The sequence below is a fragment of the Alligator mississippiensis genome, chromosome 1 (genome assembly GCF_030867095.1).
Source record: "Alligator mississippiensis isolate rAllMis1 chromosome 1, rAllMis1, whole genome shotgun sequence".
Lineage (NCBI taxonomy): Eukaryota > Metazoa > Chordata > Crocodylia > Alligatoridae > Alligator > Alligator mississippiensis.
The window spans coordinates 370,971,697-370,994,761 of record NC_081824.1 but is presented as its reverse complement, the minus strand read 5'-3'; the positions used below and the strand labels follow the sequence as shown (position 1 = coordinate 370,994,761).

The following is a 23,065-nucleotide window of genomic DNA, read 5'->3' as shown; positions in this document are numbered from 1 at the left end:
TCCAAGATCCCTTTCCACTTCCGTGCCACCCAGCAGGTCATTCCCTAGGCTGTAGGTGTGCTGGACATTTTCCTCCCTAGGTGCAGCACTTTGCATTTCTCCTTGTTGAACTGCATCCTGTTGTTTTCTGCCCATTTGTCCAACCTATCCAGGTCTGCTTGCAGCTGTTCCCTGCCCTCCGGCATGTCCACTTCTCCCCATAGCTTTGTGTCATCTGCAAACTTGGACAGAGTACATTTCACTCCCTCGTCCAAGTCACTGATGAAGACATTAAAGAGTATCGGTCCAAGGACCGAGCCTTGCAGGACCCCACTGCCCACCCCCTTCCAGGTCGAGACCGACCCATCCACCACGACTCTCTGGGTGCGGCCCTCTAGCCAATTCACCACCCACTGGACTGTGTAGTCATCCACGTCACAGCCTCTTAACTTGTTCACCAGTATGGGGTGGGATACCGTCTCGAAGGCCTTCCTGAAGTCTAAGTATACGACATCCACCCCTCCTCCTGTGTCCAGGCATTTTGTAACCTGGTCATAGAAAGAGACTAGATTGGTCAGGCACGATCTGCCCGCCACAAACCCGTGCTGGTTTCCCCTCAGCATAATTTGCCCTGCTGGGCTCTCACAAATGTGAGCCTTGATAATTTTTTCAAAGACTTTACCAAGGATGGAGGTGAGACTGACCGGCCTATAGTTGCCTGGGTTCTCCTTCCTCCCCTTTTTGAAAATGGGGACCACGTTAGCCCTTTTCCAGTCCTCCGGGACTTGGCCCGTGCGCCACGAGCGTTTGAATATTCCCGCCAGTGGCTCTGCAATGTTGTCGGCCAGTGCCTTCAGCACCCTCGGATGGAGCTCATCCGGGCCTGCCGACTTAAAGGCATCCAGTTCTTCCAAGTGACTCTGCACCATCTCAGGATCTACGCATGGAAGTCTGGCGCCTTGCTGCTGCCTCTCTACAACCCCAGTGAGAGACTTGTCATGCCCCTCGCTTAGGAACACTGAGGCAAAGAACTCGTTGAGGAGTTCAGTCTTGTCCCCCCTGTCTGTCACCAATTGTTTCTGCCCATTTAGCAGGGGTCCTATTCCTCCCTGGGCCTTCCTTTTACTCCCTATATATCTAAAAAACAATTTCTTGTTGTCTTTTACTTGGGTTGCCATCCTCAGCTCCATGGTAGCTTTGGCCCATCTAACTGCCTCCCTACAAGCACGAGCAGAGGAGGTATATTCATCTTTAGTGATCTCACCTTGTTTCCACTTTTTATGTGCTCCCCTTTTGGCCCTTAGGCTGCCCTGGATTTCTCTGGTCAGCCATGGAAGCCTCCTGGCCCCTTTCCCTTTTTTGCCTCGCTCGGGGATCGTCTTGCTTTGTGCCCGAAGGATTGTTTCCTTAAGGCACAGCCACCCTTCTTGGGCTCCCATCCCTTCAAAACTCCTACTCTGCAGTTCTTAGGAATATATATATATATACATTTTTTTTAAAAAACAGTCCCAATTGTATTGAAGCAGTGCAATAACTACTTAGTTTTGTGTAAGAAATACTATAATTCATATATGCTAAAAATCTATGCTTTGAGTATTCCTTCTGGCACAGTGAATAAATTTGAATCACACTAAATGCTAATGTAATAGCACAGTTGTGACAATTTTCATATATGGCCAATTTGACTAGATCTGCATAGCTCATTAGGTAGCTTAGTTCCAAACTATGTTTATATAAAATGCCTCAAAAGAAACAGCAGGATTTGCATTAGGTCATCTTTTTTTTTTTCTCTTAGATATTCTCTGAATGAAATAAGTTATATTCATTGAATTGTTAAATAATTCCACCTACATTATATCAGAAGCTAAAGTACATTTTCTTATGAACTCTCACTGGGACTGCAATTTTTTCCTATGATTAAGATGATTTTCATATACCACATGGTCAAGTTTGGGGAATTACCCTTATTAGGGAATGGACTTTTAAACAACTTATCTGTTTCCATAATAACTACCATATTTTCTCACATAGAACATGCACTCCCCCACCCCAATCAGCTTCTAGAAATTGGGATGTATGTTTTAAGTGAGAAAATACAGTAATAGCTTGTGCTGCAGAAGTCTCTGCCAGGAGAAAGAAAAAGTAATGCTGAATGTGCTGTATAGCTCCTTCCTATTGGCTGTGAACATTTCCTCTTTCCCGTGACAGAAACTCATGCTGCAGAAACTGCTGCCAACCTAATCAAAGCCCTGGACTCAGTGCTACTGTATTTCTAAAGGGAAGTTGGGACCCTCATCTGACATTGGTGCAGCTGGCTAGGATATGGGCTCTTAGTTGACTTGGAAGGTGCTTTTGACTGTCCACCAAGCTTAGTTCCAGAAGAGAAGAGGGCTTGGGTCAGTTTGACTCAGCCAGCAGTATCTACAGTGTCTTGGAGCTAGGGGGTTAACAGGACAGCCACAATGTTTTGCTCCCTCCAGCTGCAGAAGCCTTTATCTTGCTTGACAAAATTCTATCCTTACCAGTATTTTCAAGGAAAAATATTTTTTCTTCATTGTGACTTTCAAAAGCAAGGAATGCATATTATTAAAGAGTGTAAGGGGTGCGTTGCATGCAAAAGCATAGTGCTTACGATCAGTCAGCAACACGCAAGTCCTTGACTTCAGGAAAGCCGACTTTGACAAGCTCAGGAGGCTTGTCAGTGAGGCCTTAAGGGACTGTGACCACAGGGAGAGGGGAGTTCAAGAAGAGTGGTTGCTCCTCAAGGGAGCGATCCTCAATGCACAAACTAAGTCTATTCCATCTCGGAGGAAAGGCAGCAAGAGGGCACAGCAGCCCCCCTGGCTCTCCAGGGACCTAGCAGACCTCCTGAGGCTAAAAAGAAAGGCCTATGAAGGATGGAGGATGGGAGTCACCTCCAAGGAGGATTATACTGCACTGGTCCGGTCCTGTAAGGAGCAGACCAGGAAAGCCAAGGCTGCAACTGAACTCCAGCTAGCTTTGAGCATCAAGGACAATAAAAAGTCCTTTTTCAGGTATGTGGGGAGCCAGAGAAAAAGCAGGGGCAACGTTGGACCCCTGCTGAACCAGATGGGGCAACTGACAACTGACGCCCAGGAAAAAGCCAACCTATTAAATAGGTACTTTGCGTCGGTCTTTCATCAGCCCCATGGGACGCCTGTGCCTGCTACAGGGCCGGGAAGTCCGGGTGAGGGTGATCCCCTGCCCTCCATTAATGCTGACTTTGTGAAGGAACATCTTGAGAAGCTGGATACCTTCAAGTCAGCCGGCCCTGACAATCTTCACCCCAGGGTACTTAAGGAGCTGGCGAGCATCATTGCCCAGCCTCTAGCGTGGATCTTTGAAAACTCTTGGCGCTCTGGTGTAGTGCCCGAAGACTGGAAGAAGGCCAACGTGGTGCCTATCTTCAAGAAAGGGAAGAAAGTGGATCCGGCTAACTATAGGCCCATCAGCCTGACTTCTATCCCGGGGAAGATCTTAGAAAAGTTTATTAAGGAGGCCATCCTTAATGGACTGGTCGACACCAACATCTTAAGGGATAGCCAGCACGGGTTTGTTGCGGGTAGGTCTTGCTTGACCAATCTCATTTCCTTCTATGACCAGGTGACCTATCACCTGGACAAGGGAGATGAGATTGATGTCATATATCTTGACATCAAAAAAGCCTTCGATCTGGTGTCCCATGATCGTCTCTTGGAGAAACTGGCCAATTGTCACCTTCGGTCCCCCACGATCCACTGGCTGGAAAATTGGCTCCGGGGTCGGACCCAGAGGGTAGTAATTGATGGAAGTCACTCATCGTGGTGTCCTGTGACCAGTGGGGTCCCCCAGGGCTCTGTCCTTGGACCCATACTGTTCAACATCTTCATTAATGATGTGGACACTGGAGTCAGAAGCGGACTGGCCAAGTTCGCCGATGACACCAAACTTTGGGGCAAAGCATCCACACCAGAAGACAGGCGGGTGATCCAGGCTGACCTGGACAGGCTCAGCAAGTGGGCGGATGAGAATCTGATGGTGTTCAACGCCGATAAATGCAAGGTTCTCCACCTTGGGAAAAAAAAACCCGCAGCATCCTTATAGGCTCGGCAGCGCTATGTTGGTTAGCACTATGGAAGAAAGAGACTTGGGGGTCATCATTGACCACAAGATGAACACGAGCCTGCAATGCGATGCTGCAGCTAGTAAAACGACCAAAACGCTGGCTTGCATCCATAGATGCTTCTCAAGCAAATCCCGGGACGTCATTCTCCCCCTGTACTCGGCCTTAGTGAGGCTGCAGCTGGAGTACTGCGTCCAGTTTTGGGCTCCACAATTCAAAAAGGATGTGGAGAAGCTTGAGAGAGTCCAGAGAAGAGCCACGTGCATGATCAGAGGTCAGGGAAGCAGACCCTACGATGACAGGCTGAGAGCCCTGGGGCTCTTTAGCCTGGAAAAGCGCAGGCTCAGGGGTGATCTGATGGCCACCTACAAGTTTATCAGGGGTGACCACCAGTATCTAGGGGAACGTTTGTTCACCAGAGCGCCCCAAGGGATGACAACTAGGTCGAATGGTCACAAACTACTACAAGATCGTTTCAGGCTGGACATAAGGAAGAATTTCTTTACTGTCCGAGCCCCCAAGGTCTGGAACAGCCTGCCACCGGAGGTTGTTCAAGCGCCTTCATTGAACACCTTCAAGATGAAACTGGATGCTTATCTTGCTGGGATCCTATGACCCCAGCTGACGTCCTGCCCTTTGGGCGGGGGGCTGGACTCGATGATCTTCCGAGGTCCCTTCTAGCCCTAATGTCTATGAAATCTATGAAATCTATGAAATAACTTTCTGCAGTAAGTGGATGCTAAATCCTGGTTACCATATGTATGCAGGAAGTTACCATAGAACAGCTGATACACTGTAAAACTAAAATACATTTTGCCTCATGGTACATTGTTATTATGTCTTTATCCTTAGTTGCTCAAACTTGATTATGAATCATAGAATCGTAGAAAAGTAGGGCTGAAAAGGACTTCTAGTCTAACCCCCTGCTTGAGGCAGGAACATCCCTATACAAACCATCCTATACAAATCCATTAGCAAAAGCTCTTAGCCAAACTACATAGTCAAGCCTGACATAATGCCATCATGAGTGAAGCAGGGGGACCATGATGGCCAATGTCCTGCTTCTGTAGAGGTTGTTTATATATGCTCAAGAGATCCTAGGAAAAGGGCCCACACTCTCCACTACAGAAGAAGGCAAAAAGCCCCCACAGACGCCAGTCTGATCATGGAGTAAAATTCCTTCTTGACCCCAAATATGGCAATTCATAAATCCATAGATACTAGGGTCAGAAGGGACTTCAACAGATCACCAAGTCTGACCCCCTGCCTAGGCAGGAAAGAGTGCTGGGGTCAGATGACCCCAGCCAGATGCCTATCCAGCCTTCTCTTAAAGACCCCCAAGGTAGGGGAGAGCACCATCTCCCTTGCAAGCCCATTCCAAATTTTGGCCACCTTTACTGTGAAGAAGTTTTTCCTGATATCTAGCCTAAATCTGCTTTCTTTCAATATGTGACCATTGTTCCTTGTTACCTCAAGAAGTGCCCTGGTGAAGAGAGCATCTCTGATCCCTTGCTGCGTCCCCCTAATGAATTTGTAGGCAGCCACAAGATCACCTCTCAGCCTTCTCTTGCAGAGGCTGAAAAGGTCCAGGTCCCTCTGTCACTCCTCATAGGGCTTGTCCTGTAAGTCCCTAACCATATGAGTGGCCCTCCTCTGAAGCCTCTTGAGTCTATCAATCTCCTTTTTGAAGTATGGTGCCCAAAACTGGATGCAGTACTCCAACTGTGGTCTGACCAATGCCACATAGAGGAGAGTATCACCTCCTTGGCTCTATTTGTCATGCATCTGCTGATGCATGATAAAGTGCGGTTAGCTTTGCTGATGATTTTGTCACACTGATGATGAATTGGTGTGACCAAGAATGAAAGGCAAGATCATCTAGCCAAAAACCACAAGGTGTATGTCCCAGCAGCAACACTGGCATAGCCAAGTCAAAATTCCCAGCCTAGGATGCAACAAACTTTCAATGTCTCTAAGGAAAGCTTTGAAGAAGGCTTAAAATCCTGATGTAGCAATGGGGGAGATGGGAGGGAATTCTCCCTCAGCCCTGTATGGCAACCAGAAAAGCCCCTAAGCATGGAAAATACCCATCACAGAACATATGCATAGCTATACCTAGATCATAGAAAATTAGGGTTGGAATGGACAGTCATCTAGTCCAGTGATTCTCAACCTTTTTCATACCAGGACCCATTTGCCAAGATTGATGGCTTGTCCCAACCCACCTCCCTCACTTCTAATCTGCTTACCCCTGTCCCCTCAGCCCTGCTGAAAGAGGCCCCCAGCTGTACCTGTGCCACTCTGGGCAGAGTGCGGTGGCTGCAAATATGTTTATGGATGGACATCCCATAGTTGCAAAAGCTGTTTTTGAACTTTGGATTCTTAATGAACTGTTGAAATTTATCTGACATATGTCTACTACAATAACCCCTGTAATGGAACATACAAATGGCTTTCTGGGCCATCAGACCCAGTCCCCAGCATTTGTAGGTAATTTATCCAAGAGATCGCCAAAATTGCCACTTCAAACTTTTACAAATAACTATAAGACCTAATACACAAAACACCAAAAAAAAAAAAAAATCACCACTTGTAATATGTCATAGGTAAAATAGGGAAAGTTAAGACATTACTACTGCCCTGCCACTGTAATGACAAGGATGTAGTGGGCCAACATGCACTCAGAAAACCCTAGGGAAAGGAAGATATAAAGGAAGATAAAACTCTCCACAGTCCTTGCCAGTCTGACATAGGGGGAAAAAAATCTTTCCTGACCCCACATTTGGTGATCAGAAGTAGAACACCTTTCAGTCAGGAACCTCAGTAGAAGTCACTTCAAATATACAGGCAGATTTCATGATGGAGTTGTATGTGTGTGTGTGTGTGTGTGCTGTATCTGTTTCTCTACACATCTTGAACTGAAGTTGAGGAAGATTTCTAACAGTAAAACCCTGCCTTAATCTATGGATTTTCTATGGCATTGTTCCATTAAATGCCTGGCATTTTCTTCATGACTATATGGGTATCTATGCATGATGTTGTCAGGCGATACCATATCTTAAAATTAGATGACTTGTTCTCTACCCAAGAAAATGGACACATTAACAGGCTCTTTGAGCAGAATTTTTAGCCAGTGACGGAAGCGCTTTATCTAAGGTCTTCATGTTCTCCATCTGTTATTGCACATATGAAGTAAACAACTAAGTCTCTTTCTACTGTAGGTAGGACACTGGTTAATGGTTCTGACTCAAGGATAAACAGGATCTAACATCAATATCACACTTTTTCCTGGAATATATTCAGGAATTTTCCAGGTATTTGCATTCCCAGAACTTGGTCAGGTGTTGAAAGCACTCTGTCCAGATTAGCAGACGACACCAAACACACTATATAGTAAACACACTGCAGAGCAGGGAGCAAATTCAGGCAGGTCTGGATAGACTGGGGAAGTGGGCAGATCAGCGTAGGATACAATTTAACAAGGAGAAGTGCAAGGTGCTGCACCTGGGGAGAAAATCTCCAATACATCTATAGACTGGGAAGTACCATTCTGAGTACCATGGCAGTAGAAAGGGATCTCGGAGTCATAGTCAACGCAAAAATGAACACGAGTCACCAATGTGATGAGGTAATAAGTAAGGCTAACTGCACTCTTTCTTGCATTAGTAGGTGCATCACGAGCAAGTCTAGGGAGGTGATACTTCCCCTCTGTGCAGCATTGGTGAGACCGCAGTTGGAGTACTGCATCCAGTTTTGGGTGTTGCACTTCAAGAGGGATGTGGATAACCTTGAGAGTGTTCAGAGGAGGGCTACTCATATGGTTGAGGACCTGCAGGTAAGATCCTATGAAGACAGACTGAGGGACCTGAATCTCTTCAGCTTCCACAAGAGAAGGCTGAGAGGTGATCTTGTGGCTGTCTACAAACTCATCAGTGGGGGGTCAGCAGGGAATATGGGATACTCTTTTTATCTAGGCGCCCCTCGGGGTTACTATGAATAATGGCCCCAAACTGAAGAAGCGTAGATTAAACTGGACAACAGGAAGAAATTCTTTATGGTGAGGGTCGCCAAAATATGGAATGGGCTTCCAAGGGAAGTGGTCCTTTCTCCTACCTTGGAGGTGTTTCGAAAAGAGATTAGACAAGTACCTAGCTGGGGTTACTTAACCCCAGCGCTCTTTCCTGCCTAGAGCAGGGGGTCAGACTTGATGCTTTACAAGATCCCTTCTGACCCTAGAAATCTATGAAATCTATCAATTTTCTGTCATTCACCCTGTTTAAAGCTTGACAGTTCTTTTATCTAACATCCTGTATCTTAATTTTGTAAGTGCAACTATGTGGAGGTCATTGAAAAGATTAAATAAATATTACTTACCTGTAACTGCATTTTCTAAAAATGAGACTCTTCATAGTCACCTTCCTTTCCTACTTGTTAAGAAAATAGGCTATATGAAGATAAGCCTCTATATATTGGTATAACTAGCTACACTATAATAATAGCTCTACTACAGTAGAGCTTTGTGTATAGGCAAATCCTTAGGTTTAGGAGTTAGTTAATTCCCATAATGCTTGGGGCCAACCACCCTTTTCCTTCAGAATTGTCCAGGGTGAGAGGTGAGCTCCAGTGGCCACTACTCATTAAAAGATTATTTGGTTACAGATTGGTAACCTTCAAGTTTTTTTAATTCTGCTGAACACTTCTACTCTTTGTGTCAAAGTTCAAAGATCTCATCCAATTTACTTGAGATACAATGTTGAAAAATCTCATTTGGCTACAGCCCTAACCAGCCAAACTGGAGGCCTACATACATTACAAGATTTTGAAGGGGAGATATGGCACAAAGTCAGTGTTATAATGAAAATTCATTTTCAAATTTAACTCAGCCACCCTGTAATGAAAATAACTTCAACTAACACATGTATTGGGAAACTTTATTAAACAAAGCATGTAAAGGGTAATTAAGTTTGGGTGAGACACATCTATTTTTTTCCCCCTAGTGTGAATAGCTTCCTTTCAAGTATGTGAAGACTGGCACTTTTAAAGCCAGAAATCTTATTCTACTGTTTTCTGTTATTTGACAGATGTTGTTAATATTTAAATACACATGTATTAGCTAGTAATTGAATGTTCTTTTGTCTTATATTTTTCCTAAGGTGCTTGGGAGTATTGCTTTTGAACTGTTTTGTTGTGTTTTGCTTTCCCTTCTGTATTGGACTATTAGGATAGTGAGATCCATTTTTCAATGATTATGCTATTTGTAAGTATAAGTACTGATGAAAATCAAAAGCTTAACAAATTCTAAAAAGTATTTTCTTCCACAGCTGCATGACCTTTTGATTCTAATGAACATGTGCTCAACATAGTTACTCTCCAATAAGTAAAATAGAATAAAATATCTTTACAAAATGTAGTAGTGTTTTGTATCAAAGACACTGATAGACCTTTAAATCTGTCTCCATTTCCTCTAGTTGATGCATGTGTTCTCTATTCTTTTTGCTTGTTTGTTTTTGAGGGGGTTGTTTTTGTTCTATTAATTATGCAACTTAATCCTGAAAATAAAAAGTGTCTAATTAATTGTATCTAGTAAAAGATTTTTCTAATTATGATCAACTTTACTTGAAACTTTAGTCATTATTGATTAACAATTTAAAAAATCTTAGTAGTTAGGTAATACAAGACATACTGTGTAGTAGCAAATTTAAAAGTGATGTGCCTGAACTGTACAGAAATGGGGCTCTAGATCTAAACGTTATGGTTCAGATCCATCATTAGTGTTAGTTTTCCACTCTGTTGCACCCATTTCATAAAGCTAATGTAAAGCAGTGGCCATTCAGGTCTAATTGCTGGCTATAAATATGAGTATTTTGCTGTCATTTCAATGCATTGTAAATGTTTTATATTGAATTGAGATGGAAATACAGATATCCATTAGACACTGTATTCATGGATTAAATACAGATATCCATGAAATCACTCATTCTTAAGAGAATTCACTTAGTTCTTTTTGTTTATAACCTTTCTAATACATAATGAAAGTAGTGATAGCAGTGATAGCTGACCTAAACTGAGATATTGATACAATACAAAGAAAATACCTACCACTTATTTACATAGCTACAATAAGAATTTATAAGAACTATATATGAATATTCATATATTGAACTCTGAGGATTGGAAACTGGTTAATTATCATTTTAAAAACATGTTTATAAAATACAAATATATTAGGGTTTGCTTTTTTTAGCACTGATGAAAATGAATAGTACTTGGAGACCAAATCTGCCTATTAAAGTGATGTGATTCATTACTATGCTCACACAGAAGAAATGAGCACAGATGGTGGGTCTATTACTTCTCTAACAAGAAATTTATCTTTTTTCCCCCCCTGTAATTCAAATCTAAGCAACAGTTTCTCAAGTCAGACTACCTCTGTGGGGATCCTAACAATGCTTTTTCCCATTACTAATGGATTAGAAATGAAAGAAACAGAAAGTGATTAATGTTTTATTAAAACTTTATAATGAGAGAAGTCTCTCAAACCAATAGTCTGTGGTTCTTTTATCCCCCCCCCCCCCCAACTTGAAAGGAACATATTTTGCATGTAAATGAAAGTCTAAAGGGGTAAAGTTTTATGTACCATGCTAAGATTCCTAGTAGCTCATTTAGTTCTGACAGATCATTTAGCCCACATTAAAAATGTCTGTGGATCTCGCATTTATAGGCATTTGTTAATTAAATTGAATGATGTTTGGAAAATGAAAGAACAACCACATATAAGTAAGGCTGTAATTTTTTTGCAGTGGAAAATGTGCCTTATTCACGCAGTGCAATGGTAACATTTCAAAAGAAAATGTTGAATTTCATAACCTTGTTTTAAGTCCCATATAAACCAAACATCAAGTATAGAAGTAGGAAACAAAGGTTTTTTTCAATTAGTAACTTATCAGTAATTATTTATAAGGAACCAGATTCTATTGTACCTATTGTTGGAACCGGATTTATGACGCAGATTTCTTGTTCCACGTGGACCCAAACCCTCAGGCTGATAATGACTTCTTCTATTTCCTAGTAGGCAAATTTTACTGATACACAGTGATAGCAGATTAGAATAATGCAGCCAAAGCCACCAAAATAACCCCTTTTATCTACCAGTTCCAGGGTTGACATAGGAAAGTTATGCCTGGCCAGTATGTGAGCTTCCCCTGTGGTTCTTTCTTGAATGTCAAATGTTAGCAGTTTTGGAAGTTGAGGGCCAAGGCCCACTTCCCCAGTGAGGTGTGTGAGGTGGGCCAATGGTGGCCCTCTTTCCATGGTGGCCTCAGACTCTAAAATCCCTTCTTTTGTATTCTTTTTCTCCTATGATGACTCTTCATTTCCAGGTACTTTGGAAATTGGTCATTTCCAATGACTCTTCATTGATTGATTTCCCTGTGGTCATTATGCTATCCACATTCTATTCTGTCAGCATATTTCTTTGTTCCCACAAGCCCATCACATGCACACATCTTAATTTGGTCATTTACCAGTGTCTTATTTTGGGCACTTTCAGCCTCCTAATTTGGTCTGTTCATCAAAAACAGAAATCCCAGGGGTTCTGCAGCTGGGTACTGTGACCTGGCACCAATGCCCTAACTCTGTTATGGGTTTTCAGGGCACAGTGTGTTGCATGTCTTCAATTTCCCAGCCTGATAGTGGGCCTTGAAGGAAAACAGGTTTTTAGAAACCAGTTAACCCTTGCCATTCCCCTTGACCATTTTTCGAATGAGATAACTACTTCACCTATAAGCCAATAACTAAAACAAATCTCTAAATATCATTTTCTAGCCATCACCTATTAGATATCTAAGGCTGTGTCCACACATGAAGGCATATGTTATGGCACTACAAACCTCTTTGTGGTGCCACAAACTGCAAGTGCTGAATATAAAAAGATGTGCTATGCAGCTAATTTACAGCATGGTGTCAAAATTTTGTCAAAAATAAATAAATAAATAAATAAAACCTGGAAAAAAATGCAGTGCAGAGCACATGAAAAAAAAACCAAAAAAAAACATGTGCCAGGACAATGAAGGTCTGGTCTTCCAGCATGATGCTCTGGCTGCCATCCAGGAATCGCTACTGATCCATTTATGCGCCTGCTGCTCTAACATGCTATGTGACATGCTAGAAGAAAATAAAACACTCGTGGCGCACGGACCAGGTCCTGGAGGACTGGAAAAGGGCCAATGTGGTCGCCATTTTCAAGAAGGGGAGGAAGGAGGACCCAGGCAACTATAGGCCAGTCAGTCTCACCTCCATCCTAGGCAAAGTCTTCAAAAAAATTATCAAGGCTCACATCTGCAAGAGCCCGGCAGGACAAATTATGCTGAGGGGAAACCAGCACGGGTTCATAGCAGGTAGATCATGCCTGACTAATCTAGTCTCTTTTTATGACCAGGTTACAAAACGCCTGAACACAGGAGTAGGGGTTGATGTCGTATACTTAGACTTCAGGAAGGCCTTCGAGACGGTATCCCACACCATACTGGTGAACAAGTTAAGAGGCTGTGACTTGGATGACTACACAGTCTGGTGGGTGGTGAATTGGCTAGAGGGTCACACCCAGAGAGTCATAGTGGATGGGTCGGTATTGACCTGGAAGGACATGGGCAGTGGGGTCCCACAGGGCTCAGTCCTTGGACCGATACTCTTCATATCTTCATCAGCGACTTGGACGAGGGAGTGAAATGTACTCTGTCCAAGTTTGTGGATGACACAAAACTGTGGGGAGAAGTGGACATGCCGGAGGGCAGGGAACAACTACAAGCAGACCTGGACAGGTTGGACATATGGGCAGAAAACAACAGAATGCAATTCAACAAGGAGAAATGCAAAGTGCTGCACCTAGGGAGGAAAAATGTCCAGCATACCTACTGCCTAGGGAATGACCTGCTTGGTGGAACGGAAGCGGAAAGAGATTTTGGAGTCCTAGAGGCAAGGGCAGTTCACCAAAAGTGGCACAATTTATCCTCTGGCAAAGTGCATTTTCAGGTGTGTGCACTGAGGCATTACTTAGTGCTGCTACTATTTGTGCCACTAAAAGTGCATGCCCCTGCATGTGTGGATGCAGCCTAAGTGGACTTAGGCACCTAGGTGTGATTCCATTCTACCTTCTTGAGGGTTGAGAAACATTTATAGTGGCATAAGTGGTGAGCAACTAGATGTCGTTACTCTTTGTAGCACCACATGAGACGAAAATCAGTGTAACAAAAGTTACTGATAAATTTTGCTGCTTTATTGTGTCAGGCATCTTTTAGCTCTGTGACAGGAGAGTGCAGGCAGCCTAAACTGCCTGCCCTCTTTAACCAGGGTTTAGAGGAATTCCCCCTCTTCCCACTCCCCCAAGTCCCAGGAGAACACCTCACCCCTTGTCCCACACCATAAATGGGTGTGCTAAGCGGTAACATGTATTTTGCCCAACAAAGTTGATCCACTTTATTTGGTGATGTCTATTTGTACCCATAGACCCTAAAAATCCATTAATAAATATGTTTTGTAACACACCACCTGAAGACTGAGTGACAAAATATCAGAGAGAAGGTGAATTCACGCACCTTTTATATTAATTGTTTTTCCGAGACTCAAGCAGGGTAATAGATGAATCACATTTAGGTGCTTAGGTCTATTTGCATGCCTAATAAATGTAACAAAATCCAAGTCCACAAATAAAAGTTAGTTAGTATATAAATTGGTCAAAACTCAATGACTTGCAATGAAAGATATTGTTGAGAGGAGTTAGTATTACTTCAGTTGCTGTATATTTTGAGAGGTTGGAAATGTCATGTGCCTACTTTTGTCATTTTCTAAAGGAGCCTAAAAATACAAAAAGGACCTTTCAACATTTCCAGTGTGAACTGGCACACAAAGGCAATATTGTAATATGGGTTGGGGGGGAGAGCACTGTTTCCAGACTGCCAAATTTGGTATGCTTTATTTTTATTTCATCCAGAGGAATGAGGTTGGATTGGTTAAACTTCCTTTCTGGACAAATTCTAATTTATGCTTTTTTCCTGGGATATTTTAATCATTCCCCAATGAATTGATTAGAAACTGGCATGATAATCTGATTATGTATCTTTAAAACCAGTGTAAGAAGCATTGAAGAAATAAAGACTAGTACAGATTTGAAATAACCAGATACCTCAAAAGGTGAGGTATTTGTCTGGACTTGAGGGAAAATGAGGTAGTAACTCCTTTTATGGCACAATGTAGGGACTGGGTAGCAGCTGAACCTGATGCAGTTACACCCATTCTCATGTGAGATTTGTGGTTGCTACAGATGTAGCCTCAAGGGGTCCCACTAGGCCGGGCTGGAAATTATCTCATAGTCATGTCAGAAGCAAGACTGTGGAGCAGCTGAACACACACATAATTACAGGATGTATTACAGGCAGTGGCTGAATGCACTTTCCTTGAGTAAGATGTCTTTGATAGGCAGGAGTGCGAAACCCTGCTTGAGCTCTTTCCCCACCACAGTGAGAATCCTTGTAGAAGACAGACTGTAGCAGCAAGAATTCAAGGAGGAAAACACAGGCCAGGCTTATTCTACAGAACAATAAGGAGCAGGAAGGAGAACAGTAAAGGATCAGGAACATTTACAGGAATTGGGATCTCTAATCTCAGGCTGCAATTGGATCCGGACAGGTTACTGGGTGGGCGGATGAGAATAAGATGGGATTCAATACTGACAAGTGCAGGGTACTGCACCTAGGGAGAAAGAACCAGCAGCATACCTACAGGCTAGGGAACTCCCTTTTCATCAGCACAGAGGCAGAAAAGGATCTTGGAGTCATTATAGACTCCAAGATGAACATGGGCCACCATTGTGGGGATGCAGTCAGGAAGGCTAACTGCACCTTGTCATGCATCCACAGATGCATCACGAGCAGGTCCAAGGAGGTGATCCTCCCCCACTGGTCAGGCCGCAGTTGGAGTACTGCATCTAGTTCTGGACACTGCACTTCAGGAGGGATGTGTACAGCATTGAGAGGGTCCAGAGGAGGGCCACTCGCATGATCAGGGGAGCAAGGCAGGGCCTACGAGCGGAAGCTATGGGACCTGAACCTGTTCAGCCTCCACAAGAGAAGGCTGAAAGGGGATCTGGTAGCCAGCTATAAACTGGCCAAGGGAGACCAGCAGGTAATGGGAGAGTCCCTGTTCCCCCGAGCACTACTGGGAGTAACAAAAAATAATGGCCATAAGTTGACGGAGAGTAGATTCAGGCTAGATATTAGGAGGCACTACTTCACTGTCAGGGCAGCTAGAATCTGGAACAAACTTCCAAGAGAAGTGGTTCTCACTCCTACCCTGGGGGTCTTTAAAAGGAGGCTATTTAGACACCTTGCCGGGGTCGTTTGACCCCAGTACTCTTTCCTGTCATGGCAGGGGATCAGACTTGATGATCTCCTCAGGTCCCTTCCAACCCTACCAACTATGAAACTATGAAACTATAAAACCAAGAGGAGAGTAAGTTAGAGGTATTGTGGCTCAGCAACCACAATCCTCAAAGGTTCACGCCATTGCTTGTCTTTGTATTCAATAACGTTTGGATAAACAATGGACAGACAGCAGTGGGAAAGCTTGTGTCCCCAGAACTCAGTGTTCCTTCCCTTCCCCAGGCAGTGTCAATTTCACTCAGCTGTGCATCTCCCTAAACCCTCATATTTTCCTCCTTTGGCTGCCCAGAAGGCCTCCTTTGGCTTCATCAGAGATGGAGGATGATCTTTCCCTGCATGGCCTATTAACTGATAGTTAGTGTACTTTGCTGGGAAGTGGGAAATGTGTGAGGATGGACTGAACCCAGGTCTCCCAGTTCCTCAAGAAGCTAAGAGATGGGAGGGATCTCATTCTCCAATGTCAGTCAGTAGCCAGGGTTTTTCTGTAACTAACATCTCTAGCTAGTTGCAGAGATATGGGTCTTGCCAGAAAGCATAGGATTGCAAAAGATCATTAAATGGTAAGGCAGATCATTTTTGAGCATGCCCAGACAAGCAAGGCAAGTTACACATGGAAGAGTAACATCTAAATGCTATATAAGCAGCCCAAAATTCCACTTAAATAGCTAAAGTTAGCTAAGTAAATGCTACTTACCTTCCTAAGAAGAAGTTGGATTTGGGCCTGGTTATCCTTTCTTTAAGGATCATGTGAACAGGTCTCAAGAGTTGGTTACTGGCTACTCATCCAAATTTTGTACTATCAGTCTCTAGGCAAGCTGCTGGTTCTAGAGGTTCAGAGCTGGTTTTCACTCTTGGTGTTATACTTAATTTGACTGTGAATGAGAGTGATAATATATTGAGACCAATTCCGGTCACAACTCGAAAGTGTTACTAGGACACACAATAGCAACAACTTAAATATCAACATCAAGATCAATAAGTCTATGTAAAGACAATGCTTATGTAGCCATGGATTAAGAGAGAAAACAGATCCACTGGCCAGGCTTTTCTGTTGCCCTGGGGACTCAAGTTGGTTTGCTGAGCCTTGGAGAACTCCAAACTTAAAAGTCCAAAAGTACGGCAGTATCCAAGGTAAACTAGCCTGAAATGCTGAAAGAGAACCATGTATTTTTGAGGGTTCACAAGACCCAAAAATGTACAAATGTATCCTCTTTCTGATTCTTACATTAAATTCTTGTTAATTATCCATCAAAATTATCATATTGGTCACCAGAGTTATTCAGGGAAAGTAAGTTACCTTCTCCAGAAGGGGATCAGATAGATTTCTGGCTATTGTAGAGAAGAAACTCTTAATAATCAAGGAACTTGGGGAAGCTGGTAGGCAGCTGTGCTAAATGTTGGCATTTGTGGCAGGCACCAAATCTATAGGGTTCCTTGATAAACTGGAATTGGATACTCACTTAGGGAATCTAAAGAATCTGGGGAAGTAACTCTGTATCAACACTGCCTTATTTTGCTTGCAGGAGTATCAATGGTTTTTTCCCCTCTCTCTCTTTTTCCTAGCTAAAAGATTTCTTGTTTCACTAAAATAATTACCCAGATATCCCTCCAAATTAGCAAGAGTGCTGCACAACTTACATATATCTTTTAAGCAGTTACTTGCAGGCATTTTCTTTCCCAACACTTACTCCGCTACAACACACACACTGCTATAAAACTAAACTATTTTGTAGAGAATATCAAACAACTTAGTATCTTCATTATTGATAAAATTCTTTCAAATGCCACATTTCAATAGAAGAGCTTTAAGCTTCACTTCCCTGGTTGTGCAACATTAACATCTGCTCCTGGGGAGCGTATGTCTAGTGCAATGAAGACATAGTAATTGGCTTATTATTTTTAGTTTTTACCCCTAGCTGATACAGGCCTGGTTGAACTCTGAATGTAGTTGAAGATGTATTTTCTATAATGAAGACTTAATAAAGTGAAAAACCTGGAAGCTTTAAGTTGTAGTTATACTTAGGGTGTTCATTACTGCAATACCTAGGTACCAAACTGTATATAATTATAATATTGCATTTACTTCCAACAGACTAGAAAAAAAACCAGGAGAAATTAAACATGATTGAGGCCAAACACGAATAATTCATGCAGAGGAGGATCAGAAGGCCCTGAGCTGCACTCACATTTTTCTGTGAAAATAAATGCTTAAACAAAATGATCCATATTCACTATATGCAAAGTCATTTAGCCTTGATTCTACACTGTTAAAGTCACTAGCAACTTTAATGTGTCCTTATATGACTTCCGTTCTAAGAATATTTTAGGGAATTTAAGGAACTTGTACTCACAGAAAAATATCTTAGTAGATACACTTGAGAGTATAAATATGAAGGAAAGTTTCTTTTTGCTTTTTTAGAAAGTTTTTTGAAAGTTTGGGGTCCCTCTAGAACAAAGGTGTGAAATTTGCTTTATGGAGTAGGCCAAATTCCATTTTAATTATGGCCCTTGAGCCATGGCTGAAAATTAGGAAAACACATTATCCTTCATCCATGACAAAACATCCACTGATAATAACAGGATGGTTGCATAAATATTGAGGATAGACTGTAGCTGTTTGTTATATGGTACCTATTATTTCAGCTATTGTGATTGTTATTTCTTCAGCATATTATTCAGCATCACTAAGAGGACAGTGTGTTCATTTTATTATTACTGTTTTTTCTCTTTCTTTCATTTCCCAGCTTTCATTCTTTGTTTCTTTTCATCTTCTCTGTCTACATATGTTTACTCCTGTCTTCTTTTGTATGTCTTTTCTTTCTCTAATGCCCACCAAGAAGTCTTATCTCACACCCTCTTTTCTGTTTCATCTCCCAAAATGGTTTGCCATTGAACAGTTTATAGGACTTCTGGTTGTGCTAAGGTTTTGAGAGAGAGTTGGGGAAGAACAGACTTTGTTGACCTCTGCATGACTTGAGAAGAAATGTAAAAAGCCAGAACCCAGTAATGAGTAGAGAGGCTGGTACAAGAAAGGAGTAGTAGTCACAAAATAAAATAAAAAATAAAGTAAAAATAATGAGGCAGGTGCTGAGGTAATCGGCCAGTTTTGAGCTTGGCAAAGAGACAAGTAGAAATGGACACTCAACAAAAAGATAGATAAGCATTAGCCAAAAAACTTGGGTATTTGGTGTATAGAGGTGTCACAAGACTTATAGTTTCATAGTTGGTAGGATCAGAAGGGACCTGAGCAGATCATCAAGTCCAACCCCCTGCCATGGCAGGAAAAAGTACTGGGGTCAAACGACCCCAGCAAGGTGTTCATCTAACCTCCTCTTAAAGACCCCCAGGGTAGGAGCCAGCACCACCTCGCTTGGAAGTTGGTCCTAGCCGCCCTGACAGTGAAGTAGCGCCTCGTGATGTCTAGTCTGAATCTCCCCTCTGCCAGCTTGTGACCGTTATTTCTAGTCACTCCTGGTAGTGCTCGGGGGAACAGGGACTCCCCCAATGCCTGCTGGTCCCCTCTGACTAGTTCGTAACAGGCCACTAGATCCCCCCCTCAGCCTTCTTTTGTAGGGGCTGAACAGGTTCAGGTCCCTTAGCCTCTCTTTATAGGGCCTGCCCTGCTGGCCCCTGATCATGCGAGTGGCCCTCCTCTGGACCCTCTCAGTGCTGTCCACATCCATCCCGAAGTGCGGCACCCAGAACTGGATGCAGTACTCCAACTGCAGCCTGACCAGTGTCGCATAGAGGGGGAGGATCACCTCCTTGGACCTGCTTGAGATGCATCTGTGGACTCATGACAAGGTATGGTTAGCCTTCCTGACCGTGTCCCCACACTGTCAGCCCATGTTCACTTTGGCACCAATAATGACACTAAAATCCTTTTCTGCCTCTGCACTGATGAGAAGGGAGTTCCCCAGCGTGTAGGTATGCTGCAGGTTCTTCCTCCCCAGGTGCAGCACCTTGCACTTGTCAGTGTTGAAACCCATCCTGTTCCATCTGCCCACCCCTGTAACCTGTCTAGGTCCAATTGTAGCCTATTCCTCCCTTCTAGCATGCCCACATCCCCCCACATCTTAGTGTCATCAGCAAATTTGAACAGGGTGCTTTTTACCCCCTCGTCCAAGTCACTGATGAAGATGTTGAACAGTGCGGGTCTGAGGACCGAGCCCGGGGGGACCCCACTGCCCACATCCCTCCAGGTCAAAAATGACCCATCCACCACCACTCTCTGGGTTGGCCCTCCAGCCAGTTAGTGACGCATTTGACTGTGTAGGTGTGGATGCCACAGTCCCCTAATTTTTTAATGAGAATGAGGTGTTGAAGTGTTGAAGGCCTTCCTGAAGTCCAGAAAGTCTATGTCCACAGCTACCCCTGCATCTAAGGAATTTGTGACCTGGTCATAGAAGGCCACCAGGTTGGTCTGACAGGATCTGCCTCTAATGAACCCATATTGGTTGCCCCTAAGCATAACCTCCCCTGCTGGCCCCTCGTGGACATGTGCCAGGGTAATTCTCTCAAAAAGCTTACTCAGGACCGAGCCCTGGGGGACCCCACTGTCCACATCCCTCCAAGTCGAAAATGACCCATCCACCACCACTCTCTGGGTGCAGCTCTCCAGTCAGTTAGCGACCTATTTAACTTGTTTCTTGGTAAGAACGTTGGAGAGCACAATTAACACAAAGCGTTGCTACTTTGTCCTGGGCAGTTTTACTGAGTTGGCCTGGCTACTGAACAGAACAGCTAGTGTACTATACTGTCCAAGTGACAATAAACCTCTCTGACCTTTTCAGCATTGAATAAAATTTGAGTCTTTCTGCATCACATCCAGGATCCAGGAGGCTGCTTGGTAGCATCAGCCTCTTGAAGCATATGGACCCAAGCAGCCTGAACACTGAGAGCAACAGCAAGAAAGAGGCCTCCTGAACACGACATGCTTCAAAATAATACCCATTATGATATTCTTATTGGGCTTCAGAGTAAATAATATTCCAAAGGAATCAGTGAAAGGAAAATGGAAGTTATACTCTTTAGAGTTGTTTTTTCCAGCTGTCTTCAAACTCAGGCAGACAACACTATTTTAATACTAGCATCGTATCTGGAATGTTTTCTTTGTAATTGGGATAGTTAGGAACTTCTTTTTTAATGAAAACTGAGATTCTGCAAAATTTAAACATGTCATATTGACCAACCATATACATCCATCTAGCAGCTGGGAATTAGACTCTTGACATTTTAGTACCACAAGGGTTCTCTTTCTTCCCTTTTCTTATTGGGTAACAGCTGGCAAAATATTTTTGAGACTGAGACATATAGTGTCAATCTTTTATAAAACATCAAGGCAAAATCTAACATATGGAGAACATTTGGATAGCGTATGGTGTCTGCAATGAGGGAACAGATATCTTTGTTTTATGCCTAGGTTCCAGGGTAGTAGCTAATCGTGTATAGAATTTACAAGGATTGGAAAAATCAGTTTTAAGCCAGAATTGCTTTTAAAACTAATGTTCATGTGAACAAATATTTTTTTCTCCTTACTAAGTCTGTTTGTTTGGTTTTATTTACATGGCTCCTGTGGTTCTATAGAACAGGAGTCCATTGTAGTATCTAACAACTAACTTTCCAAAACTTTATGTAAGAGAGATAAATTATGCTAACTAATCTGTTAAGAATCTGATTGTTATATTGAAATAACTCTTTTTTCCTGCGCACATTTGTAGTAATTAAACTACACGTACAAATAGACATATTTTTGTGTGTAGACTCTGGAGTTTCAGTTTTAGAAGTTTGGCACTCTGTCTATTGAAGTCAGAGTCAATCTTCATGTAATTTTCATTGTACAAGTTTAAAATGAAGGATAGTCTTCACAGAATGGTGTGATGTACACATAGCTGCATATTTATCCCTTTGTAACTCACATTATTTTTCATTTTAAAAGTTGAAGTAATAGGGTAGAGAAAAAAGTGTGGAGTATAATAAATATATTTTATAAACACAGTGTGGTATATTTCTGTTCTTTCACAAGTATGTGGATGAACAAATATTTTTGCATTGAGCTGGAATGGCAGTGCCAACTGAGGTTTCATCTTTGAGGCTGAGTACAGAGTTTCAAAAAGCCCAAGGTGGAATCAATTCAATCTTCGCAGGTTTTTTTTTAAGCTGCGTAGATTGAATCGATAATGAACAGAAATGATGTTTAGTGTTCCAGTGAAAAAAGCAGGCAGAGGCCTGCACTGGCCCAGGCCAGGACCTTGGGGGCACTCACACACACCTCCCATCATGCCAGACAATGCTGAATGTTGCCAAACCCAGCCAATGGCAGCCCACACCTGCTTGGCTGCAGGGCACATGCCCCCACACCCTTCTGTAAGCCACAGGGAGGGGAAGATCCAGCAGACTACCTCTCCCCAACCCCTCCCCCTGCTAGCCACCTGCCTCTTAGAGAAGTGGGAGCACAGGGCGGGGAATGCACCTCTGTCCCTAGCAGCAGGGGTCTGCATGGTGTGGATGGGGGGAACCCCTGAAGGGTGGCTTTTCCCCACCCACAGCCCAGTGAGCAGACTGAGAAAGCAGCAGCAACCCCCTCCCCTTCACCCACCAGCAGTGTCTCTGACAACGGAGAAATGGGGAAATGCACCCCAGCCTGGCACTGGCACCCATAGCAAGGGTTTGCATGGGATCCCTCATGGGGAGGGGGGGTCCCACAGCCCTCTCACCAGACTGTGGCCACTCTGAGAGGTGGGAGGCATGGGGGAACATACCACTGACCCAGCACACACCCCTGGCTCTGGTGCAGTACTGTCCCTGCAGCAGGGGTCTGCACAGGAACCCCCATAGGAGCTTTTCCCTTCAGCTCAGGGATCCAAGCAGGGAAGGCCCCAGCTCCACCCTCACCCCTCCTCTCTGAGAGGTGGGGAATTCACTACTAGCCCAGCACCAGCTCCCTCAGTAGAGGTCTATATGGGGAGCCCTCATGGGGGACTTACTCCTGCACACAGCCCAGTGAGCCAGATGGGGAAAGCTCCAGCCCTGCCTGCCTCAAACTGTAGCCTCTCTATGAGATGCGCCCCCAGCCCAGCACGAGCCCCCACCAGCGGGGACTCCCCAAAAAGACCATGGCCAGGGCAGTGGTGTATTCCCCCTGACTCTCTGCCTCTCAGAGAGGCCACAGGATAGGGAGGGAGTTCACTGAGCTGTGGGGAAAAGCCCCCTGCAAGGGCTCCCGTGCAAACCTTTGCTGGGGGGACCAGTGCCAGATCAGGGGTGCATTTCCTGTCCTGCTTCTCAGGTTGTGGGCTGGGGAGGGGTGGGGCTGGGGCTTTCTGAACCCAGTTTGCTGGGCTATGGGTGGGGGGGAAGCACCCCCTGGAGAAGATCCCCATGCAGACCCCTGTTGGGGGGGGGGGCTGGTGCTCAGCTGGGGGTCCATTTCCCCCATCCCTGCCTCTCACAGAGGCTAAGGATGGGTCAGGGCTGGAGCTTTCCCAGCATGAGTCCCTGGGCTGAAGGGAAAACACCCTGTGGTGGT

General features: G+C 43.9%; 1 protein-coding gene across 1 annotated transcript in view; it reads left to right on the top strand.

The window, feature by feature from the left end:
* The window catches only part of GPC5 (glypican 5), a 1,236,000-nt gene that overhangs the window by 432,634 nt on the left and 780,301 nt on the right, over nucleotides 1-23,065 (top strand). The window lies entirely within an intron of this gene.